The following is a 17,361-nucleotide window of genomic DNA, read 5'->3' as shown; positions in this document are numbered from 1 at the left end:
TTAGAAACAGCCATTAAATTGGTTCCTTTTTTCAATGGTGAAGATTCAACTGATATCTATCCTTATCTTAGCGCATGTGATTTTGTAATGTCTAATGTCGATAACATCATAAAGCCAGTTTTGTTACAAGCTATTCGTACAAAATTAAGTAAAAAAGCTTTTGCGATAACTCAACATCGCGATGTAGAAGATTGGGCAGGACTTAAACATTTACTCGAATCAAATTTTTGTGCTAAACGTACACCAGGGTATCTACAACTTGAACTTACATCAACAAGACAGTCTCAAGGAGAGTCAGTTCATGACTACTCTACAAAGGTTGAAAATCTACTCAATGAATTATGTAATGTGAGCACAAAGGGAAAATCAACCACAGATGCCACAGCAATACGTACATATATAAAAGAAATTACTTTAACGACATACGTAGAAGGATTATTACCTCATTTAAGAACAGTGATTAAATCAAGAAACTTTGAAACACTAGAAGATGCGATGAAGGCAAGTCTTGAAGAGCAAAAAATTTATCAATCATCAAAAGAGACTCAACGAATACTTAAAGGAGGAAACCAAGGCAGAAATAACAATCAAAAATATTGCGAAGTTTGCAATCGTAATAATCATTTTACAAATCAATGTAGATATGGAAATCGCGGTCAAGATACTGGCCAACAAAATGTTCAATCAAAATTACATTCAAATCCATATAATAAAGATGTAAAAAAGATAACATGTACTTATTGTAATAAACCGGGACACTCCGAAGATGTATGTTACAAAAAGAAAAAAACAAATAAATCCAATGGACAGTTTTCGGGAAATGGACCAAGACCGAGTGGCTCGGGCAACCAATCGGTCAAAACATTAAAAACAATAGCCTTAAACCTGCAAGAACCTTGTCATTCAGAACCAAATTAATTGATAATCATGCTTTATATAAAATTCCACAATGTACAAAAAAGATCGTAAAGCTACTTGTAGACACAGGGGCTGATCTTAATTTAATAAAACTAGATGCGCTTCACGATGATGTTCAAGTATCAGACACAAAAATATTCATGTTACAGGGGATAAATGATCAAACAGTTAAGACCATGGGATTTACAATGTTGACAGTCATAAATGGAAATCAATCTTCCGAAAGTGAATTTCATGTAGTTCCGACAAATTTTCCAATTATAGGCGATGGTATTTTGGGGAAACCATTTTTAACGGAGAATCAAATTGTCATTGACGTAGGAAAAGGGGAAATTACATCAACATTAGATGACGTCACAACTATTCCAGCTAGATGTGAAACAATTATTCCAGTAGATGTGTCAGATCTACAAATTCAAGAACATCAGAGCATACTAGTTTACGCTCAAAATATAAATAGTGAAATAATATGTGGAAATATATTAAATCAAGTAAAAAATCATCAGATTCTCATAAGTATAATTAACCCAACAGAAACTCAAATTGTGGTACCTATACCAAAACTAACAGAGTTATCACACGAAATAATAAATGAAGAATCGATAAAACATTTTGTAAATACTAATAAAGTAACAAAAAATGAACAAAATAGGATTCAACTTCTAAAGAACTTTCTCAAAACAGATCATATGAATCTTGAAGAAAAAGTATCTATTGAAGAGTTATGCAGTGAATTTTCTGATATATTTTTTCTCGAAGGAGATAAAATTACATGTACAGACGCTGTATATCATGAAATAAGAACACCAGGAACAACACAACCCATCTATCAACGACCTTATCGACTTCCATATGCGCAGAAAGAAGAAATAGATAACCAAATTGAAAAATTGGAAAAAGATGGAATAATTGGGCCCAGTGATAGCCCATGGAATGCTCCATTGTTAGTAGTGCCAAAGAAGATCGATGACTCAGGTGAACAAAAATACAGGGTTGTAGTTGATTTCCGTAAATTAAACAACCTTACTGTGGGAGATGCTTTTCCAATGCCAGACGTCAATACAATCTTGGATCAATTGGGAAATGCAAAGTATTTCTCATGTTTGGACATGGCGAGTGGTTACCATCAAATTCCAATGCGATCGGAAGACAGACAAAAAACCGGTTTTAGCACCGAAAAGGGCCATTTTGAGTTCAACAGGATGTGTTTTGGACTAAAAGGAGCTCCGGCAACTTTTCAAAGACTTATGAATCAAGTACTTATTGGTCTCAACGGTGTGAAATCTTTTGTTTACCTGGATGATGTAATCGTTATTGGAACATCTATTAAAGATCACGAAAATAACTTACGAGATGTATTCAAAAGATTTCGTAAATATCATTTGCAACTTCAACCACTGAAATGCCAATTCTTAAGTAAAGAAGTATGTTATCTTGGTCACTTGATAACTGATGAAGGCATAAAACCAGATCAAAAAAAAATATCATGTGTAGCTAATTATTGCACTCCAACTAATGCTAAAGAGCTAAAATCATTTCTTGGATTAATAGGTTATTATCGAAAATTCATCAAAGATTTCAGTAAAATATCAAAACCATTAACATCTTTACTAAAGAAGGATCAACAATTTATATGGACGGATGCTTGTGAAGACGCATTTCAAACATTCAGAACCATATTGACCAAGGAACCAATACTTCAATTTCCTGACTTTTCTCGACCTTTCAATATTACAACAGATGCCAGTAATTGTGCAATAGGAGGAATATTATCGCAAGGAAACATTGGGTCAGACTTGCCAATTTCCTATGCATCACGCACATTAAATAAAGCTGAAATAAATTACAATACTACTGAAAAGGAACTGTTGGCAATAATTTGGTCGGTTAAACAATTTCGTCCTTACATCTACGGTCGAAAATTTAACATTATAACGGACCACAAACCTCTATCATGGATGTTTGGAGTTAAAGATCCTGGAGCTCGTCTTACGAGGTGGCGACTTCTGCTAGAAGAATACGACTATTCAATCATTTATAAACCAGGAGTCCAGAACACAAATGCTGACGCACTTAGCAGAATAGCAGTTTCTACTACTACGGCAATTACGCCTCAATCGACTAACGAATATCAGACATTTCTTGAAGAAATATCCCAACGTATCATTATAAACAATAATGTTACTGAAACAGCGGGTAATTTATTCGATGCTGCAGACGAATATGCATTAGGACATTGTGTTTCTCAAGATTTTTGTATGAAAAAAGGGATAGGTCTCGAATTCAGAAGAAAATATGGTCAAATTAAACAGCTAAAAAATCAAAATAAACAGGTAACAGAAATAGCTTCTTTACAAGTAAATGGGAGAACTATTATTTACCTAATTACAAAAGAAAAACATTGGCAGAAGCCTTCTAATAAAACAATGTTTTTAACTTTAAAAAATTTGCGAACTTTCTGCGATACAAATAAAATAAAAAAACTTGCATTACCAAAAATAGCTTGTGGAATAGATCAATTAGATTGGTCTGAAATACGCACAATGATTCGATTCCATTTTAAAGGCTCTGAAACCAAAGTACTAGTGTTCATTGATAACACATATACAGAAGAAGATAAATATAAGATTATCGAAGAATTTCACAATTCACCACTAGGAGGCCATCAAGGAATTTCCAGAACAATCAAAAGAATAAAACAACAACATACATGGAAAGGATTGAAAAAAGATGTACAAAATTTTATATCGTCATGTCAATCATGCCAGCGAAATAAAACTCTTAATAAAACCGTCAAACAACCTATGGTTATAACAACTACATCTTCCAAACCCTTTGAACGTATTTTCCTAGATATTGTTGGACCAATTACCACGTCTAAAAAAAGAAATAATTATATATTGACACTACAAGACGATTTGACGAAGTTTTCGGCTGCATATCCGTTAGTATCTCACGATGCAAATTCGGTATCGAAGGCGTTCGTTGAAGGTTTTGTATGCCAACATGGAATACCGGAGTCAATCTTAACAGATTGTGGTACAGAATTTATGGGTAAAATATTTGCTGCCTGTTGTAAGCTATTGCAAATAGATAAACTACACACGACATCATATCATCCTCAATCTAATGGTGGACTTGAAAGGTCACATCAGACGTTAGCTGCTTATCTTCGACATTATGTCGATAAACATCTTGATGACTGGGATGACTATGTTCCGTATGCAATGTTTGTATACAATACCACAGTACATACAACAACCAAACACCAACCATACGAACTAATATATGGATTCCCTTGTTCAATACCACATACATTAAGTAGAACTCCTCAACCTAGATACAACTACGAAGATTATGTCTTCGAGTTGAAACAAAAACTTCAAGAGTCACACAAACAAGCTCGAGAAAACATATTATTAAGTAAAGAAAAATCCAAAGAAACATATGATCAAAATCGACATGAAATTAACTTCAATGTAGGAGATCGAGTTTGGATAAAAAATCACCAACCGAAAGGCAAATTAAGTCCTAAATGGCTTGGACCGTATTCGGTTACTCAATTAGAAGACAATGAAAATGTCATAATACAAAAAGAACGAAAAGAAGTGAAAATACACATAAACGAACTTAAGCCGTGTTTTCCGTAAAAAAAAAAAGATAATATATTTATATATAAATGATTATTATAATAGTGGTAATGATACATAGATAACATAAAATAAAAAAAAAATAAAAATAAAAATAATAATAATATAATGTATTTCACATATGAACTTGTAGTCAAATAATACACAATGGTGTTTCAGAATAATATGTATGATGGAATCACTTATTAAAACAGAACCCTTGTACAACATCTCGTATGCAAAAGAATCACCAGGAATCTACTTCGACTACATCTCCGACATGCATACAACAGCTGCAAATTGGGAGATAGCAGTATATTTAAATGTGTCCATTTATCAGGCACATTATTTGGAAATCAAAAATTTTCAGAAAGAAACTCTAGCACTTTGCAATGAAGCGACCGAAAGTTTTTCAGATGAATGCAGTTTCTTATGCTTAAAAAAGAAATTTTATACATCTGAAATTTGTTCATTGTTTAAGACTACATCAGAAAAAGTTTTGAACGAATTTGAATTTGAGACTAACAAACTAGTCCAAATAATTGAAGAACAGGATCATTCAAAACATAAACGCAATGTAGCAAACGGTATAAAAGAAATTATATATACTCTGTTCGGGTCTATAAAAATAGAAGATGTTTACAAATTATATTCAAATATCAGAACAATGGTAAAAAATGGACAGAAATCTCAAAATTTGGCAGAAAGTAAATTAATAATTACTCCTGCGAATACTAATAATGCAATAATGATCAATAAACCAACTATAGACGCAACGACGGAAATACAAAATAACATAAGACAAATTCGCCGTTTTATTTTATCAGAACGAGAAGAGTTTAGTGATGAAAATATCAAAATTATATTGGAAAATCAAATTATAAATTTAAATTTAATATATAACCAATATGCTTTAGAAGTAGGAAAAATTATTCAAATCTTACATTCGGCTATGTATGGGAAATTACACCCTTTAGTAATATCATCAAATCAATTATTAGATGAAATGAAATTAATTAAATTAAATCTTCCACCTGACTTAAACATTCCTGTAAAATTAGATGTATCTGGTATGTCTGAACTGTATAGAATAATACAAACTACAATCGTTAAAAGTAATGATTTAATTATATTCATCAATACGATTCCTTTAGTATTAAGTAACATGTATAAACTATATAATGTTCTACCAAACCCAGTATATTATATAGAAGATAAGAGATTTATGTTTATACAACCTAGGTTTAAGTTTATAGCCATAACTATTGATCAGGAATATTTTATTAACTTAAGTGAAAACGATGTTAGTTTGTGTACTGATACAAACCGTTTTAAAATTTGTAAAAACCTTTTAGCCAAAAGGGTAGTGACATCAAACGAATGTGAAATAAATTTAATTTCTTATTCAGATATAACAGAATTAGCAGATTTTTGTAAAATAAAATACACTTCATTTAAACATGGGATTTTTCATAAGCTTATGTCATCAAATTCGTGGATTTTCACGGTAACAAAGCAAAATTTAGTTGTAACGTGTTCCAATAAAGATTCAATTACAGAAGTATTAACTGGATCAGGAATATTATCACTGAGCGAACAATGTTCCGCAATTTCAGGAGGTTATCGCATGATTCCGTTTAGAACAATTTATTCAGAATTAAAATCAGACTTCATACCAACTATAAATTTAACTAAATATATACACGATGCTAACACAATAAAAGAATTTGTATCACCTGAAATGGTATTTTCAAAGTATAAAGATGATAATGAAGTCACTATCCCAAAAGATAATTTAGATTATAAGCAATCTTCAATTTATATAAATTATTATGTAATTGGTTTAATAACACTATGTTGCTTACTAATAATTATACTGTCAATTATCATAATAAGAAAAATATTTAATTTTAAGAAAATTAAAAATATCAATGTAAATCAACCGAGTTCGACGGAAAAAAATGAACAAAATCAAGTAGAACTTAAAATAAGAAAAGGAAAATCATTACCCAAAATAATTGTTTAGAAGTAGGATAATGATCTTCCGTCTAACCCGGGGGGTGTTATATGCCCACCACTATATATCATGTAGACTATAGTGACGCTTGTTTATCAGAGTATAATAACGCCTGTATGTAGGCGTTTTATCTGAGATATTTTGCTTTTGCACGACAAGACTATTGTATCGGTCCTGTCGGCAATTCAGTCTAGAACCCGACTCATTCGAGTTAAGTAGTGTGCTTCTAATATATATAAATTACATGGTTAAAATTAATAAAGTAAAGTATTCTTATTTAAATCAAATCGTGTATTCTTTTTAATAATAAACTATCAACATTTGATCATCACCCGCTACACAGAGAACGGTTTCAACAAATTGTCGTAAAATATAATATATATACAATCTGTTAAGATTGACTCCGGTATTCCATGTTGGCATACAAAACCTTCAACGAACGCCTTCGATACCGAATTTGCATCGTGAGATACTAACGGATATGCAGCCGAAAACTTCGTCAAATCGTCTTGTAGTGTCAATATATAATTATTTCTTTTTTTAGACGTGGTAATTGGTCCAACAATATCTAGGAAAATACGTTCAAAGGGTTTGGAAGATGTAGTTGTTATAACCATAGGTTGTTTGACGGTTTTATTAAGAGTTTTATTTCGCTGGCATGATTGACATGACGATATAAAATTTTGTACATCTTTTTTCAATCCTTTCCATGTATGTTGTTGTTTTATTCTTTTGATTGTTCTGGAAATTCCTTGATGGCCTCCTAGTGGTGAATTGTGAAATTCTTCGATAATCTTATATTTATCTTCTTCTGTATATGTGTTATCAATGAACACTAGTACTTTGGTTTCAGAGCCTTTAAAATGGAATCGAATCATTGTGCGTATTTCAGACCAATCTAATTGATCTATTCCACAAGCTATTTTTGGTAATGCAAGTTTTTTTATTTTATTTGTATCGCAGAAAGTTCGCAAATTTTTTAAAGTTAAAAACATTGTTTTATTAGAAGGCTTCTGCCAATGTTTTTCTTTTGTAATTAGGTAAATAATAGTTCTCCCATTTACTTGTAAAGAAGCTATTTCTGTTACCTGTTTATTTTGATTTTTTAGCTGTTTAATTTGACCATATTTTCTTCTGAATTCGAGACCTATCCCTTTTTTCATACAAAAATCTTGAGAAACACAATGTCCTAATGCATATTCGTCTGCAGCATCGAATAAATTACCCGCTGTTTCAGTAACATTATTGTTTATAATGATACGTTGGGATATTTCTTCAAGAAATGTCTGATATTCGTTAGTCGATTGAGGCGTAATTGCCGTAGTAGTAGAAACTGCTATTCTGCTAAGTGCGTCAGCATTTGTGTTCTGGACTCCTGGTTTATAAATGATTGAATAGTCGTATTCTTCTAGCAGAAGTCGCCACCTCGTAAGACGAGCTCCAGGATCTTTAACTCCAAACATCCATGATAGAGGTTTGTGGTCCGTTATAATGTTAAATTTTCGACCGTAGATGTAAGGACGAAATTGTTTAACCGACCAAATTATTGCCAACAGTTCCTTTTCAGTAGTATTGTAATTTATTTCAGCTTTATTTAATGTGCGTGATGCATAGGAAATTGGCAAGTCTGACCCAATGTTTCCTTGCGATAATATTCCTCCTATTGCACAATTACTGGCATCTGTTGTAATATTAAAAGGTCGAGAAAAGTCAGGAAATTGAAGTATTGGTTCCTTGGTCAATATGGTTCTGAATGTTTGAAATGCGTCTTCACAAGCATCCGTCCATATAAATTGTTGATCCTTCTTTAGTAAAGATGTTAATGGTTTTGATATTTTACTGAAATCTTTGATGAATTTTCGATAATAACCTATTAATCCAAGAAATGATTTTAGCTCTTTAGCATTAGTTGGAGTGCAATAATTAGCTACACATGATATTTTTTTTGGATCTGGTTTTATGCCTTCATCAGTTATCAAGTGACCAAGATAACATACTTCTTTACTTAAGAATTGGCATTTCAGTGGTTGAAGTTGCAAATGATATTTACGAAATCTTTTGAATACATCTCGTAAGTTATTTTCGTGATCTTTAATAGATGTTCCAATAACGATTACATCATCCAGGTAAACAAAAGATTTCACACCGTTGAGACCAATAAGTACTTGATTCATAAGTCTTTGAAAAGTTGCCGGAGCTCCTTTTAGTCCAAAACACATCCTGTTGAACTCAAAATGGCCCTTTTCGGTGCTAAAACCGGTTTTTTGTCTGTCTTCCGATCGCATTGGAATTTGATGGTAACCACTCGCCATGTCCAAACATGAGAAATACTTTGCATTTCCCAATTGATCCAAGATTGTATTGACGTCTGGCATTGGAAAAGCATCTCCCACAGTAAGGTTGTTTAATTTACGGAAATCAACTACAACCCTGTATTTTTGTTCACCTGAGTCATCGATCTTCTTTGGCACTACTAACAATGGAGCATTCCATGGGCTATCACTGGGCCCAATTATTCCATCTTTTTCCAATTTTTCAATTTGGTTATCTATTTCTTCTTTCTGCGCATATGGAAGTCGATAAGGTCGTTGATAGATGGGTTGTGTTGTTCCTGGTGTTCTTATTTCATGATATACAGCGTCTGTACATGTAATTTTATCTCCTTCGAGAAAAAATATATCAGAAAATTCACTGCATAACTCTTCAATAGATACTTTTTCTTCAAGATTCATATGATCTGTTTTGAGAAAGTTCTTTAGAAGTTGAATCCTATTTTGTTCATTTTTTGTTACTTTATTAGTATTTACAAAATGTTTTATCGATTCTTCATTTATTATTTCGTGTGATAACTCTGTTAGTTTTGGTATAGGTACCACAATTTGAGTTTCTGTTGGGTTAATTATACTTATGAGAATCTGATGATTTTTTACTTGATTTAATATATTTCCACATATTATTTCACTATTTATATTTTGAGCGTAAACTAGTATGCTCTGATGTTCTTGAATTTGTAGATCTGACACATCTACTGGAATAATTGTTTCACATCTAGCTGGAATAGTTGTGACGTCATCTAATGTTGATGTAATTTCCCCTTTTCCTACGTCAATGACAATTTGATTCTCCGTTAAAAATGGTTTCCCCAAAATACCATCGCCTATAATTGGAAAATTTGTCGGAACTACATGAAATTCACTTTCGGAAGATTGATTTCCATTTATGACTGTCAACATTGTAAATCCCATGGTCTTAACTGTTTGATCATTTATCCCCTGTAACATGAATATTTTTGTGTCTGATACTTGAACATCATCGTGAAGCGCATCTAGTTTTATTAAATTAAGATCAGCCCCTGTGTCTACAAGTAGCTTTACGATCTTTTTTGTACATTGTGGAATTTTATATAAAGCATGATTATCAATTAATTTGGTTCTGAATGACAAGGTTCTTGCAGGTTTAAGGCTATTGTTTTTAATGTTTTGACCGATTGGTTGCCCGAGCCACTCGGTCTTGGTCCATTTCCCGAAAACTGTCCATTGGATTTATTTGTTTTTTTCTTTTTGTAACATACATCTTCGGAGTGTCCCGGTTTATTACAATAAGTACATGTTATCTTTTTTACATCTTTATTATATGGATTTGAATGTAATTTTGATTGAACATTTTGTTGGCCAGTATCTTGACCGCGATTTCCATATCTACATTGATTTGTAAAATGATTATTACGATTGCAAACTTCGCAATATTTTTGATTGTTATTTCTGCCTTGGTTTCCTCCTTTAAGTATTCGTTGAGTCTCTTTTGATGATTGATAAATTTTTTGCTCTTCAAGACTTGCCTTCATCGCATCTTCTAGTGTTTCAAAGTTTCTTGATTTAATCACTGTTCTTAAATGAGGTAATAATCCTTCTACGTATGTCGTTAAAGTAATTTCTTTTATATATGTACGTATTGCTGTGGCATCTGTGGTTGATTTTCCCTTTGTGCTCACATTACATAATTCATTGAGTAGATTTTCAACCTTTGTAGAGTAGTCATGAACTGACTCTCCTTGAGACTGTCTTGTTGATGTAAGTTCAAGTTGTAGATACCCTGGTGTACGTTTAGCACAAAAATTTGATTCGAGTAAATGTTTAAGTCCTGCCCAATCTTCTACATCGCGATGTTGAGTTATCGCAAAAGCTTTTTTACTTAATTTTGTACGAATAGCTTGTAACAAAACTGGCTTTATGATGTTATCGACATTAGACATTACAAAATCACATGCGCTAAGATAAGGATAGATATCAGTTGAATCTTCACCATTGAAAAAAGGAACCAATTTAATGGCTGTTTCTAAAGAAAGAACTGTATTGTTCATTTTGGAAATGATACACGAATTATCCACCCCCAAAAATTTTAAGCCGAGTAGTTCGGTATTTTTATTTAATTGTTTTGGTGTGTTATATTCACCTATTTGATCCGAAGGTACTGAAGTTGAAATATTACCCTAAGTATTAGAGAATAATGATTCTACACTTCTAGATTTCCTATGGTATCTTTTATTTTGGTGTGTTCGTGACCTAGTATTTGGGCCAGTATATTTTAAATTATCGTCAAAGTTATTTGGTATAGGAGTATTATAATCTTTATTTACTGTAGATGTATCTGGGCTCCTATCACTGCTACTACTATTACTACTTGATTGAGTAGACATACATTAAAAGTGTTAGTTTGTTATTATAATGTATAATAACAACAAAACAAAACGACAATAATAATAATAAAAAAAATTAAAATTATGTTAGTAGGTCAAAATAAAATACAGTAATTTTATTCTATTATTCAAGTTAGTGATAGTAATATTATTATTATATAAAAATATTTGTTTTATATATTTTTTTTTTTTTTTCACTCACAGTATGACGGTCTTTGTTATTACTCCGAACTGCATGATGAATAATGATTGACTTCTTTGACAGACTATCTGGATCCCTTGTTGAACTCGTCGCGTCTCACGGTGTCGTTCCCACGTAGTTTTCAAGTTATTTCGTTTGAAGTTCTACGCTCCGAAACCGGTATGCGCGGAGACCACACTGGTGGGTTTTGTTTAATTTGAACGATTAATTAATATCTGTGTACTAATTAATCGATGTAGACGAGATGTAGTGTAGCTTATCGTATAAATATGCGTATTGGTATTGACAATATGCGTTGATTGTGTATTTATAATGACCGATAAAATATTATGGTGATCACGTTTTTTACGTAGGTGGTATAAAACAAGTAGCACCTCTTACGGTGTATTTGTAGATGCGTGTGACGTAAATATCGGGAACTATAGAATAGTTTCCTCACCAATATTTATGTAAAAGCGCCTCCGTGTGAATAATAACTCACTCGTGTTCACTTTTTTTTTTTTTACAATAATTATTTGAATATATCACTCACTAGACAGAATTTCTTTCAAAAGAAATGAAAAGAAAAACGGCTACCGCTGCCACCAATGTTATGAACGCCACCGTATATGCCCGTGATGTTCTGTTATATTTTATATTGTGTCCTTGGTTGTATCCAAAGACGACAATTTGTTGAAACCGTTCTCTGTGTAGCGGGTGATGATCAAATGTTGATAGTTTATTATTAAAAAGAATACACGATTTGATTTAAATAAGAATACTTTACTTTATTAATTTTAACCATGTAATTTATATATATTAGAAGCACACTACTTAACTCGAATGAGTCGGGTTCTAGACTGAATTGCCGACAGGACCGATACAATAGTCTTGTCGTGCAAAAGCAAAATATCTCAGATAAAACGCCTACATACAGGCGTTATTATACTCTGATAAACAAGCGTCACTATAGTCTACATGATATATAGTGGTGGGCATATAACACATGTATAGATCATACAATTATGAATTTATAGTTAATGAAAATGCGGATGTTTATACTTTATAGATATTTTTTTAATTAATAATCGTGTAAATAATTTGATTAAACAATCAGGTACCTACTCATCACTAGTATCAATTTTATTATATTACGTGTAAAATCACCAACACAAGGTGCAGACTGCATTTAAAAAATTAAAAACATAAAATAAAATACAAAATAATGTTGTAGTAGAAGCTGGAAACTGTAGTTTATTTTAATTTATAATACAATTAATGTAACCGAGAATGTAACTATAAAATTCATCATTGAATGATTATTCAGAGATCACTTTGGGATAAATGTAAATTAAATTAAAAATAATTTAAACACATTTTGTGAAAGGAACAAGATTACTGCTAATATTTAAGTATTAATGATTATTAACAAATAAATAAAAATAATAGATTTTTTAATAGCTTTTTACTATTGACATTCAGTGTAAATATAGTTTCTGATCGACTTACCAATATGTAATAAACCTATATGTAATAAAATAATTATTCATATCAAATAATCCTAACAATTTAATGCAAGGATTCACATAAATTGATCTTACAGCAGCCTTAAAACACCAAAAATACATTTGTACATCATTTACAAAATTCTAGTTCCCTATTATGGTGTAGGTATTAATACAAACAATAAATTGCTATTCGAAAACACAATTTCGTATACCTATTATTATTTACTAAATACCTACAATTAAATTAAACTTAAAATAAACATATGATTACATACTGAGTGCCTATAATATAATATTATATATGAAAATTGAATCTTTATTACGAATACTTATCGTTTACACAGACCACAAGAAAAAATAATTAAAAATATTTAAAAAAAAACACACACATCATTGTAAAAATATAGTTGGTATTATAGTATTTGTCATTTGATGAATTTACTGTATACGTTTATGGCTTTGTGTTAACTCTAAAATCCAGTAATCACATTTTTATTTAATAATTCATAAAATACAATATGCTCTTATATAAATATTCTTGTGCTTCTGATATCTATTCACCACCTTAATCAATAATTAAATTGATAAACGAAAATAATAATTTAAATAATACCTATATCATATTATTATAATTCAAATTCAAAATTATAAACTATTTTGGTTTATTGTCTTATCAAATTTCAACGAACAAATTGGTCCTTAACACAGAACTCTTTGATATAAAAAGTTGCATTATATTATATCCGTGGATTCATCATATTGACGTACCTAGTATAATATCTATCATTTATTTATTTAATCTATGGCAAATCTCAAAGTCGTTGCAGAAGACACAGTCGATTGCAAATTCTAAAATTTCAATAAGCAAAGAAGATATGAGCAAATAACTTACTGCGTTTCGTATAATTTTATTTTTCATAATTCACAATATTCTAAGTTCTGGCTGTATTCTGGAGAGTTTCCTCATGGGCGTCGCAATTCACACACGTCACGGATTCCGCCGAAGGAGTCGATAATTAAAGTAAGTTTGTTTTTATATTCTTTTGGGGCTGAAATTTACTTTTATGACTTAAAACAAATATTTAATGTCACGAAAAATGTGCTATCCAAGTGTTGTAGGCGCATATTTTAGTTCCGGACTAGAAATGTATAAAATACGCGAGATATAAACGTCGTCGTCGTTTTTCCAGTCCCTGTTTGTAGAATAATTATAATTAATAGGTGCATACCTATACAGGGTACTTAATATAAATATATAAATATTTTGGTTTAATTTATAGAAATATATGTTATGACTTATAACTGATAATAGTCATAAGATATAATTTCAATTAATAACTGGTAATTTTTTTTCCAAATACAACGTTATAAGTTATAGGTAACTATTAATTTAGTGTCACATACTTAACTTCTATTGTTCACCTAATATCTATATACTATATCATAGGGATTAGGGATGTATAACCATGTACACATAAAAGTATATTCACGGAATGGTCAACTGCCTATCCTGACGTGTGCGCACTTATGAATAATATACCTACTCATATACTCGTATAGGTATATAAATATACCTATATAAATAGTGTAATACTACATACACGAATGTGTTACCTATTATGTCCCTAAAAGTTCAACAGTTATTATTATATTTATTTAATTTTTAAATATAGGTAGGTACATTACAAGACTAATTAAAATCACATTTTTTTTTTATTTTTTTGAACACAATGTTTTAAAAATTATTAATTAATATATAATTTATTGGTATAGTACTAAATAAATTAATGAAATAAAACAAACACAACTACTATAATTATTAGTAAAAATAATATATCCACATATAAATTATTAAAATACAAGACGAACAAACGAAAAACGATTCTGAGCAAAGATATCGTTAACTAATAAATAATATTGAGATTAAAGTAATTTATTTTTTCGGTAGAAAATCGGTATAAATATGAATTATAAATATTTTTTTATTTTCATACCATGACGCGTGTGTGAAAAATTGTTTATATTAAGTGTTTAAGATGTTAGATTTCGGTTCAGCTGATTGTCTACCCCCTCACTCTTCAGCATCAATGCATCAGAAATTATTATTTATAATATTTAAATATAAACTGTATTTTCTGAATTTTCTAAAACATTGCTTTCCAAGCAAAGAATTCATTTCATATATTATCAACGAATTGAAAAATGAAATTAACCTAACCTAACCTAACATTTATATGGGATAAAGTCAATTTTATAAAAACTTATTAGAAAAAAATTAAATACAATTAAATAAAGGTAATTTTAGATTCTGAGCGAAGCGACGAATGTATTTATTTTACAATGATGTGTGTTTTTTTTTTTTTTATTTTAATTATTCTTTTTCTTTTTTTTTCTTTTTTTGTTTTTGTGTCTGTCATCACCTTTTAGACAGTAAAAGTGCTTGGATTTTCTTCAACAGTAACAAAGGCTCCTAGGTTATTGTTTCAAAGGCAGATGAAAAAAATTAAAAATCCTTAGTCACAGTTTTTATTTATAGGCATTTAAAGTTCAAATTTTGACAAAATACGGAAAAATCGCGAAAATTAGCAAATTATTTTGAGTTGAGAATTCATAAAAATTTTTCTTTTTAAATCTAAGGTTTTAAAATGTAATATAAGATAACTCATAAGTTTGTCTACTTTTATCAAAAACAAAATGTCTACAAACAAATTAAATTAAATTTTTATGAGCGTCTGAAATTTATATTTTTACAACATTTGATATTCACTTGATTTCTCATGTAACAATATTTTTATTTTATTGTAATTGAAAATCGAATGACTGTAGATATTTGAAAATTTCACTGAATGTTTATATTAACATTTTCTATACACCATACAATTTTGAAAATATTTTGACTCTTTTTAAGCGGTTTACGGACATAGTCAGTTTTCAACTTTTTTAGTTTTTTTTTCTATAAATATCAATAAAAATTTTTTTTTTGGGTAAAGCGTGATTTAATATAAGGCTCCTGATATATCGTTCTAATAGCAGTTGAAAATATTAAAAATACATAAGCACAATTTTTTTTTATAAGTATTTAAAGTTCAAATGTTGACACCACTTGTAACCTACTGTACAGCAGAGCGACGCCCATTTATCCAACTTTTTTTTCTTATATTTCTATTTTTTTACGTACCCATTATGTTCGATACTATAACTTAAGTCTTCAGTTATAGAAAACAACACTTGCCAATATGGAATTTTTGTCGAATTTTTTTATTTCAAAATATTAAATAGCATCTGATTGACTGATGTGCTATAATGAAACTCAAAATATAACGAATACACTACCTATACACTTATTTAAATTCTATTTTATATTCGTTTAAATTGGACTTTTAATTTTTCTGGCCATTTTATTAAGCTGTGTAATATAAGTGCATTAAATCGTATTTTTAAGGCATTTTTCTTATTTTTAATGCATTTAAATCCACGTCTTATTTATTACTTAACGTTATTTTGTATATACCAATCGATTAGTGTACACAATAAAAAATATAATATTATTGATGGGTTAATAGGTTGATAACTATTATGTAGGTAGGTACAGTTTTGTATGTACAATGTATCGTTCTTAATTCAAAAAGTAGCTAAATGAGTCAAATGATTTTGGCAATGGGGGGGGGGAGGATATGACTGATTTTTTAACATGCACTATTTCAAGGGCTCTTAACCTAAGGGTCGCACCACTCTAGGAGTGACACAATTTCGTAAGGGGGAGGTTAGGTTAGGTGAAAATTTTTAAAAAAAATTACGAATTTATTTAGGTAATACATATTAATTTATAGGTATTTCTTAATTTTTTTTTATTATTTTATTTGAAACATTATTTTTAAATATTGGGATCAATGAAAACTATTTTTATATAATTACTATTTTATATCAATTAGAATTTGTTTATAAACCAAGTAATAAATAAATGGTTACCAAGTAAAAAAACCGTTATCTATATTATAAATTTGAATTCAATTTACCGCATTTCCGTCTAGTAGAAACAAATAAATGTTTTTTTGAAGATAATATAAAAATATCCATCATCCATCGGTTTGGACCATATATATATTTTCTATGATTGGGACGGTTAGGTTATAATTATAAATAATCTATGGCAAATGACAATCGTTTGAGACGAACAGCGATTCCAATACGTACTCACATATTTCGTTCAGCTAGGTTTCACTGGAAGAATCGATGTTTATGCGTAAGTTTGTTTTTATATTATTATGGTCTTACATTTACTTTTTAGACTTGAATTAAATATTTATTGTCGCGGAAAATCTGTTAACTAAGTAACGTAGAAGCATATACTTTTACTATTGCCTACCAAAGGCGCAATGTATAATAATAATAAATTATACGCCAGTCCGAAC

The 17,361-nt window shown here is 30.2% G+C and overlaps 1 protein-coding gene across 2 annotated transcripts in view; it reads left to right on the top strand.

Annotated features, from left to right (window-relative positions):
• Positions 1–17,361, top strand: part of LOC132941918 (uncharacterized) — a 56,061-nt gene that overhangs the window by 1,279 nt on the left and 37,421 nt on the right. The window contains exon 2 of one of the 2 annotated variants that reach the window (XM_061010162.1): positions 13,887–13,970. The exons of the other annotated variant lie outside the window; for it this stretch is intronic. The gene's annotated coding sequence lies outside the window, so the exon portion shown is untranslated. The remainder of the gene's footprint in view (positions 1–13,886; positions 13,971–17,361) is intronic. 2 annotated transcript variants of the gene reach the window in all.

The sequence above is a fragment of the Metopolophium dirhodum genome, chromosome 3 (assembly GCF_019925205.1).
Source record: "Metopolophium dirhodum isolate CAU chromosome 3, ASM1992520v1, whole genome shotgun sequence".
Classification (NCBI taxonomy): Eukaryota; Metazoa; Arthropoda; class Insecta; order Hemiptera; family Aphididae; genus Metopolophium; species Metopolophium dirhodum.
Note: the sequence above shows the minus strand (reverse complement) of the source record. Positions and strands in the feature narration are given on the sequence as shown.